The sequence below is a fragment of the Rousettus aegyptiacus genome, unplaced genomic scaffold, assembly GCF_014176215.1.
Source record: "Rousettus aegyptiacus isolate mRouAeg1 unplaced genomic scaffold, mRouAeg1.p scaffold_m13_p_1, whole genome shotgun sequence".
Taxonomy (NCBI): domain Eukaryota; kingdom Metazoa; phylum Chordata; class Mammalia; order Chiroptera; family Pteropodidae; genus Rousettus; species Rousettus aegyptiacus.
Window position 1 is genome coordinate 23,623,737 of NW_023416284.1, and position 7,132 is coordinate 23,630,868.

Sequence of the window (7,132 nt, forward strand, 5' to 3'; positions counted from 1 at the left end):
GAAGGACATATAAAGAGCTCTCGGGCCCTAGGAAGAGGTCAAACTATACTCAACATCAGCTGTAGTACAACAAGACTCTTGGCTGGTTTAGTATCACATAAGATATCCAAACCATCACTGCTTTTGTCAAGGTTTTACATGTACAAGGAAAGAATTCCACATTCATAAAGGTTAATGACTTTAAAAGTCATCCGAGAGTTTTCCCCAAGTGTTGTATGCGTAACAGTGGTAATATATGATATTGTATTAGGAGATTCATAAATAAAATTATTTTATTAGTAAAAAAAAGATTGAGAATGAAGAAGATGCTACTACAATATAATAAAAATTAGGTGGAGGGGAGAGTAAAGAATGGCTTAAAACTTATTTCAAATCTATTTTATTGTTGTGGATTGCAGCTGAACCTAGAGTTTGGCATCATGTTTCAGAAAAACCTGGAGCAATAGCTGTACGAAACCATCACTCTTAAAGTGACATTTTAAACCCAATATACAACCTATTAAGAAAGGTAAATGAAAAAACAGTGACAATACCAAAAACCAAATGCTGGTGAGGATTGAAACTGGATTTCTCAGACACTACTAGTAGAAATGTAAAATGACACAGCCTCCGTGGAAGATATTTTGACAGCTTCTGAAAGCACTAAATAGACACTTAACATTTGACCCAGCAATTACACTCCCAAGCATTCATCTCAGAGAAATTAAATTTATGTCCACATAAAAACCTATACTTGACTGTCCACAGCAGGTTTCTTTGTAATAGGCCAAAACTGGGCACTACCGAAATGTCCTACAATCAGTTAATGGTTAAACAAAACATGGTGCGTTCATACTATGGAATACCACTAAGCAATACCAAGAAATGGACGATCGATACACACAACAACCTGGGTGGGTCTCAAGGGCATTATGCTGAGTGGTGGGGGAAGGGGCAGCCCGTCTCAACTATCACATACAGTATGATTCCATTTATACGAAATTCTCAAAATAACAAAAATACAGATATGGAGAACAGATTAGTGGCTGCCATGTGTTAGGGAAGGAGAGAGGTGTCATCGGGGCAGCAGCTATGACGATAAAGAGACAGGACAAGGGATCTTTGTGGTGACAAAACAGTTCTGTATCGTGATGGAAGTTGTGGTTGTATTACTCAATATATGTGATAAAATCACATAAAACTAAATACACACATGCAATCACACGTGCCCATACACAGAAGGGAGGGCATGTAATACCGATGGAATCTGAATAAGGTCTGTGGGTTGTACTCACGTTGATTTCTCGGCTTGGTTTTGACATTGCGTATGACAGTTATGTAATGCTATCTTTGGAAGAAACTGAGTGAAGAGTACAGGGGACCTCTATAAACTATTTTTGCAACTTCCTGTAAATATATAATTATTTCAAAATAAACAAATTAAATTGAAATAACCCAAGATGTGACATTCATAAAAGATGGTAGAAAAGAGGATGACAGCATCTGCCTGTTTACTATCTAGTGAAATAGAAAAAAAAAAAAAAGGCACTCCTTCCCTAAAAAAAAAGAAAAAAAAATCATTAGCAACAACCAGACAAGGAAAGCAATATTATACACTTGATATCATAAACTTCAAAAAGTGATAACTAAGGACAGAAACGAACAAAAAAATGATAACCAAGGAAATAAAAAAACATAACTGACACAAAATAGTGGAGCATAGTTCCTAACTTTGTCCCTACTACCCAGAGGCAAGACTGAGAAAGGAAGTTGAGTCAATAAAATCGTGCCTCATTGCGCAGTCTCTCTGGCATGCTCCCTTAGGGAAGGAGTGAAAGTGTAATTGGGATTGAGTAGCCAGGAGAATATTGTTTTTAACCTCTAAGGTGATGGAGCTCCCTATAGCCCACTATAGCAGGACTCAGGAAGAAGGTGCTATTGGGCTTATCACATGGCAGGGAGGGGCTCTCTCTTGAGTTGGAGGAATATGCCCAAGACCCTTGGGAGATGGACACCTCCCAGACTGTGTGGAATAGTAGACCCTGGTACAGAGTACACAATGAGACCCCAGGAGAAGCAGGCCCCATCTTCCTGTAGGAATGTGCACCATGGCAGGACTCTGCTCCCCCTGCTACAGAATCTTCATATTATAGAAAAGTAGACCAAGAGTTTGAAAGAGTGAAAATTGCTACAAACTCTTTGATGCTTCCCCCATTGAGAAGTAGGGTCTATGATCTTCCCCCTAGAATCTGGGTGTACTCTGTGATGGACGTGACCTATAGAACAATGTGGAAGCTACACTGTGCCAATTTCCAGGTGCAGGCATTAAGAGACTGGCGCCTTCCACTTCCTGCCTCCTGAAACAATTGCTCTTAGAGCCCTAAGCCCCCACGTAAGAAATCCAACTATCCAGCTTAGAGAGACAATGTCAGAAAGCCCTGAGACTATAAGGAGAGGGAGAGGGGTCCAGTTGGGCCCAGTTTCTAGCATTCCCACCAAGACACCAGGCAGGTAGCTAAAGTCACTTCGAATCCTTCAGACTAAACTAACCAAAATCTGAATACAGTTGAATGACCCCAATCATTGCCACATGGAGCAAAGGAATCATCCAGCCAAACCCTGCCTAACTCCCTGGCCCATAAAGTCATGAGATAAAATAAAATGCTTATTATATTAGGGGAAGTTTGCTACACTGGAAAAGAGAACCACACCAGTCTCCAAACTGAAACCCAAAAGGGTACAGACAAATTGGTCCCAGTTAAGGTGACTCTAGTAGGGGCTCATATGGAATGATATCTACATAGAACAAAACAAGGGCAATCATTCAAAGGTATAAAGGCATTTCACATATTGTATAGGGGTTAAACATGGACAGTATGTGACAACTGGGTGCCCATGCCAGGAAGGGGTATCTAAAGGGGAGTTGATCAGAGGTTTTTCAAGGTTTCTGAGGATGCTGAGACCAAGGAAGAGTTCCTTAGATGTCTTGTCTTTGCTGTCATCGGTCAGTGCAGCCCCTGACACCTTGGCTGATCAGGGAAACTGCACTAAGAATACCCCCTTCATGTGGTCTCACTGTCATGGCCTAAGCTAAGGAATCGGTGTAACAATGCCACAATTTCTAAAGTTAACCATGAAACTGTGCTAGGTATGCAACTGTGCTATCAAGGTAAACTATGAAATGGTGATACCCTTAGAAGCTGGGTCATTATTGTGCAATTCACTTTTCTGGTTTGTCTCAGAAAGGCATCAAGCAGAATCCATCCTCACTGAGGTATAGAAAATGAAAGGTTTGGCTGGAGCTGCCAACATTAAGCAGGAGCCTGCCAATACATGGCAGAGTCACCAGTCAAGCATGCTCCAAAAAAAAAAAAGAAAGAAAGAAAGAAATGGGAGAAAGAGAAGGAACAGAGGGAGGAGGCAGAAAAGAGGAAGGTAGAAAATAAAAATGACAATAAAACACTATCTTGACAAAGGAAGCAAAAGTCAAAGGCTTCAACCTGGACAAAGCGTAACTTAAAAAATAAAAGCAAATTTTCTGAGTGGCGAGTGCCATAGACCTTAATAAGAGTACGAGTCAATAAAATAAGAGCTCAAAGAAAAAAGATGAAATAGAATTTGGTGAAAAGGAATATTAGGAGCTAAGGGTGGGGGAGGGGGGAATCAAGAACCAAAACAGCAACATATAAGATCTAACAAATAAATGAGGAAGAAGGAATGGGTCTTAAAATTTAATTAATGACATGAAAAAAAAAATCATCCCAAGACAGTGAGGTTAGAGCAAAAACGAGCCAAAAGAAGAGTGATTTTTGTCCCTGAAAAAAAAGAACTCAACAACACATGTAAGATAGGAATGACGCAGAGATAAAATGCGAGAAATTTTCCCTGAAATAAAAGAACTGAATTTTCACATCAAAAGGGTATACCATATGCCAGGGGGAAAAGCTGTTACAGAAAGTCCAAACTGAGACACAATCAGTTTTTTTAAATTACTGAACTTCAAAAGCGAAGTTCAGGCATTCAAAGATATAAGGCAAGTCACTACCTCAAACGTCTCCATAACAACTTCAATGCCAAAAACAGTAGAGAGATAGCTAAAAAAAAAATTCTGAAGGAAAGAACACACAATATAAGAATATTATACCCAGCCAAATTATCATTCAAGTACAAAGGCAATCACTGACATTCTCTAGCATGAAAAACTCAGAGAATATAGCTCCTGGGAGTCCTTTCTGAAAAACAAACAAACAAACAAACGGACAAACAAAAAACTCCGTGTTGAAATGCAAGCGCACAAGAAGGAATCAAAATCAAGAGTGTGGAGATGGCAACACGGAGAAAGAAGCCTCACGGTGAGCATCAAATCCATGGAAATATCGAACTGTAACACACAGTTCCTAACATCTACTTTATAAATCTTCACAAAGTTAAAACAATTAACATCAAAGGGTAAGAGAAGAATTGAAGAGGAAGTACAAGGAACTAATAACCTTATCTAACATGTGGTAGGACTTCTGTCTACAAAATAAAAAATAAACTGAAACATGTAAGTGATATCTATATAGTGGCTTCCATCTTTTGATGCTTTCCATATCTTAATCTAGAAAGCACTTTAAGACCTTTTTTATTTCAAAGTGAGGAAATATTTTTCTGAAGTTCAGCATGTCCAGTTTCATTTCGTTTTTTTAACTATAGAATTAAAATAAAATTAATTTAACATTTTTATGTTACAATAGTATGTATAATATAATCCCATTCCTATAAAATTATTTCTATCAATTTATATTTCTGTATTTAAATTGAAGAAAGAAATGGTGGAAATTGTGTCCAAAATATTAATATTACTTATTTCAGAGTGGTAGCATTCGAAATGATTTCTTGGCCTCCTAAAAAAAATTTACCATGATGCTTCAACTTTTAAATGAAGGCATATTACTTTCATGAAGTAACAAAGTTATTATTTTTAAATAACTATTAATAAATACACACAGGTGCATTTTAGTGTTAATTGACAGAATTTTTTGCAACTTTAAAAGAAGTATTGAAAAGGAATTGTACAGTGAAAAAACACAAGCAAGCAAGTAAATAAAAAAAAGTGTCTAAAGCCTTCTTCGAGAGTTAGTTTTAAATCACCTTAGGTGCTCACTTTGGCAGCACATATTCTAAAATTAGAAGAATACAAAGATTAGCATAGCCCCTGTGACAGGCAAATTCATGAGGTGTTCCATATCTCTGGTGCAGTTGCTATGGAAAACAGTGTGGCAGTTTCTCCAAAATTAGAAATAAAATGACCATTTGATTCAGTGATTCCATATCTGAGTATATACTCAAAATAATTGAAAACAGAGTCTCAAAGAGTCATTGGTACATTCACGTTTCTAGCAGCATTATTCACAATAGACAAAAGATGGAAGCCATACGAGTGTCCACTGATAAATAGATAAACAAAATTTGGTATAGACAGGCAGTAGAATATTATTCAGCCTTAAAAACAAACTCAATAGGGTGGAAAAGGTGAAGGAATTAAGAAATATAAATAAGCAGTTATAAAAATAGTCATAGGTATGTAAAATACAGCATAGAGAATATTGTCAATAATATTGTAAAAACTATGAATGAGGTTAGATAGGTACTGGACTTATCAGAGTGATCACTTTCTTAGTATGTAAATGTCTAAATCACTATGTTTTACACCGGAAACTAATAAATATAATATTGTGTGTAACTGTAATAGAAAAAATTTAATTATTTAAAAAATAACTGAGTAAAAAGGGGAAAAAATCCTGTCACATGCTATGACATGGATGAACTTTGAGGACTTTATGCTAAGTGAAATAATCCACTAATAAAAGGACAAATAATGCATGATTCCACTCATATGAGGCCCCTGGAGTCATCAAATTCATAGAGACAGAATGTAGAATGGTGGTTGCCAGTGGCTGGGGGAGTGGGGGTTGGGAAGTTATTGTTTTAATTGTGTACAGATTTTCCGTTAGAGAAGTTAAAAAAACAATTCTGGAGGTGGAGGGTGGTGATGGTTGCATGACAATGTCAACGTCCTTAAGGCCATGAACTGTACACTTAAAAATGACTAAAACGGTCAGTTTTATGTTATGTGTATTGTGCCACAATTTTTTTTAAACCACCTGAGAAGGAAAAGCCCTTATAATAGGGATGAAGGAGAGAACATGAGGAACGGAACTATAGATATGGCTGAAGGTTTGGGATCAGAAGAGGCAGAGAAGCTAGACAAGTTGCTTTGTAGACTGAACTATAAAAGAATGCACTTTAATATATTCGAAAGGCATGTCTGAAAAACAAGCAAGGAGACCGAGGGTAAGTAGGTTCTTCACCTTACAGCCTCAACAGATGTGACTCAGCAGATGTTGATGTTCAGGACATTGTATTGGTCTTTGTTCGCCATGTTTATGTTTATAATGATGATACCTATAAGACATCAAGTGCAAATTTCTTGATGGTGAAATAACTGGTTAAGAAAATTTCAACAGGATGATATGAGTTGCTGAGCAAATCCTGGTATCGGCTGGAGGGAGTGAGCAGATGGAGGTAAAGTTCTGACAGGCGCAACCGCAGGAATGCTCATAGCAGGTTCGGGCGCATACTGAATAAGCCAGAATCATTGCCTTGCTGCCCTTAATGATTCACCTCAAAGGGTCAGCCTCTTGATTTCCTTAGTGCTCTCACTGGGGAAGTAAAATGAGTAAATTTTGTAATAAGTGGCGGTTTGAATACTTATCTTGTGGAAAGTGCATTGAAAAGCTTGTCCTACTTCAGTGATGTACACCGGTTTTGCAAGGCGAACTGCTGGCCAGTGTTTCTGAGATGTCAAAACCTAGTGTGAAAACATCGATGAGCTGAATGAATTTGTTGTTCACCTGAATGATAAACTGACTCACGAAACAAGCTTATTTAGCAGGTTTCTTTTTTCAAGGTTGAATGCATTCAATCAAAATCTGTGAGGTCCAGCTGTGGAGGTACACTATTAATAATCACGCCAAGGCCTGGTATTAATTATGAGGATGCCCAGAACTTCAAGCAAACTGGCTTTCCAACTTGCTGACATAGCCTTAAGGGAAAATAGTCAAAGCACCCCAACATCTGCAAAAAAACCTTGATTTGTTTCTGTCTTTCC

General features: G+C 37.8%; 1 pseudogene; it reads left to right on the top strand.

Annotated features, from left to right (window-relative positions):
- The first annotated feature begins 5,117 nt into the window (after positions 1-5,117).
- Positions 5,118-5,213, top strand: LOC118606452 (annotated as a pseudogene).
- Positions 5,214-7,132: the final 1,919 nt, after the last annotated feature.